Below are 2,500 nucleotides of genomic sequence, written 5' to 3'. Positions count from 1 at the left end.
AGGATGGACACACACACACCTACACATACACACACACACACACACACACACACACCTACCAACCTACACACCTACAAATACACACAGCTACACTTAGAAACACTGTTTCTGTGCAGATAGAGATGATAGGCGAATGGGAGCAGAGCAGAGAGGAGGGTGAACTTCTAGACAAAGCCATTCGCCCCCCATTTCTCTCCTCTGTACATCCCACCCACCCCAGGAGCACCTCTTTGGGAGCGAGGGAGGGAGCGAGGGATGGAGCGAGGGATGGAGGGAGGGAGGGAGGGAGGGAGGGAGGGGTGTGCAGTAGAAAATGGGGGCACATGGAGGTACCCCTGCTGAGTGCTCCTCTTCCCAGACAGAACCTCCTCTTGTGTGTGTTAATATTCTTATGTACGGCTCTATCCAGCTGTGTGTGTGTGTGTGTGTGTGTGTGTGTTATATTCTTATGTATGGCTCTATCCAGCTGTGTGTGTGTGTTATATTCTTATGTATGGCTCTATCCAGCTGTGTGTGTGTGTGTGTGTGTGTGTGTGTGTGTGTGTGTGTTATATTCGTATGCATGGCTCTATCCAGCTGTGTGTGTGTCCTTATGTATGGCTCTATCCAGCTGTGTGTGTGTGTGTGTTATATTCTTATGTATGGCTCTATCCAGCTATCTGTGTGTTTATATTCTTATGTATGGCTCTATCCAGCTGTGTGTGTGTGTGTTTATATTCTTATGTATGGCTTAGGGATGCACGATAATATCGGCACGACATCGGTATCTGCAGATAAAAGCTTCCAAACTAAATTATCGGCATCTGCCGATCTGAACATTTCTGCCGATGTACCTGGCCGATAAGGTGACGTTCAAATTATGCGCACGCGAAGCAAATGTTTTGGTTACTATGAGCGCCAACAACATAATTCAACACGTCGGCTGTGTGGCAGTACTTCACAGTATCAGAGGATGTTGACATGCTATTTGTCAGGAAACTTTTCAGGAGATGGAAGAGGAGACGACAGCTTGGCCGTAACGTAGGTTGCATGCATAGATGCAGACCACCCGCATGCAACGCTTTGCAACATTACCTGTCGCGCGCTAATAGAAGTTAATAAGTTGCTAGTTAGCTAGACAACACTAGCGATTGTTAGATTTGGGCATTTTTCATATACTTTCAACTCATATGAGTTCCTCCCCCACAAGAATGTGTCACATTCTCGCTACCTTCATTAACACACAAATGGTCAGAAAGACCCTTCCTGTCTGCTGATATTCACACCTTTTCATATATAGGTAGCCCAGCATGCACACAACCAGACCACAGACACACCCATTATGCTAAGTTGTGTATTCTATTGACTATAACTGAAATGTAATTTGTATACTGAGTGTGTTGTGTTGAAGAAAGGATGCCGTAGAGACACCAACCGCTACGACCGGTGAGAGAACGGAGCAAGGAGAATTGAGGAGACATCGCGGCCTGTGGAGTCAAAGGCCAACCAGAAGACAAACTACACTATGGACCATACCTCCTAATATCTCCTTCTCTCTCTCCATCGTAGCGTGTTGTGTGTGCTCGAGGTCTGGTACATAGAATAAACCGACATCACTATCAGACGGCATTTCATCGAGTTCTTTGCTAGAATCACGCAACCGCAACTAACGTCAGAGCTAACATAGAGGTCTGTTATATAGTATAGCAGTGGTGTTTTCACGGGAAATCTGTTTAGCTTTCCACCCATACCAACGATATTCTTCACTAGTTAGCTTGCATGCTACGTGACACCAGCGAAATTGATGATCTCATTTGACGGGATGTGAAACGTTATGTCACGAGCCCACGCTATCTGTACATGGCAATAACCTTACATGGATTAGTCTAGAAATCCTAGAAGGGATGTTATTAAACTGGAAGTCAGTTAACCAACGTTAGCTTGCCAAGTTGCATTTCCAGACTGTAGTTCTTCAAGTTCAAGGAGGTACTGTTCAAGTATGAACATTGTGACGTGAAAATATAAATAAATCTGCCATATTTGAAATCATTTCAATAGTTTTCAAGAGTGAATGTTTATTTCTAAAATGATACAAATCAAGTTTTGAATGTCCTGTATCTACAGCGATACCGTATCATAATAACAGATTCATTCTAGTACAGGAGAGACTTTTCAATAATTAAAAAGCAGAGGTGTATATATCGGTATCGGCAATCGGCCAAAATGAGCTTGTAAATATCAGCATATCGGATATCGGCTAAAATTCAATATCGTGCATCCCTAGTATGGCTCTATCCAGCTATCTGTGTGTTTATATTCTTATGTATGGCTCTATCCAGCTGTGTGTGTGTGTGTGTGTGTGTGTGTGTGTGTCCTTATGTATGGCTCTATCCAGCTATGTGTGTGTTTATATTCTTTCCCTCTGCATCGTATTTGCACCAGTGTTCATACCATAGTAACGGGAACGGATAAGTCACAGCCGAGCAATTTGCTCCAAAGGTCGTTTTCTGGATGCCGGAGT

General features: G+C 43.9%; 1 long non-coding RNA gene across 2 annotated transcripts in view; it reads left to right on the top strand.

The window, feature by feature from the left end:
* LOC116223178 overlaps nt 1-2,500 on the top strand; it is a 103,494-nt gene that overhangs the window by 34,269 nt on the left and 66,725 nt on the right. The gene's annotated exons all lie outside the window — the stretch shown is intronic.

The sequence above is a fragment of the Clupea harengus genome, chromosome 13, assembly GCF_900700415.2.
Source record: "Clupea harengus chromosome 13, Ch_v2.0.2, whole genome shotgun sequence".
Taxonomy (NCBI): Eukaryota; Metazoa; Chordata; class Actinopteri; order Clupeiformes; family Clupeidae; genus Clupea; species Clupea harengus.
Note: the sequence above shows the minus strand (reverse complement) of the source record. Positions and strands in the feature narration are given on the sequence as shown.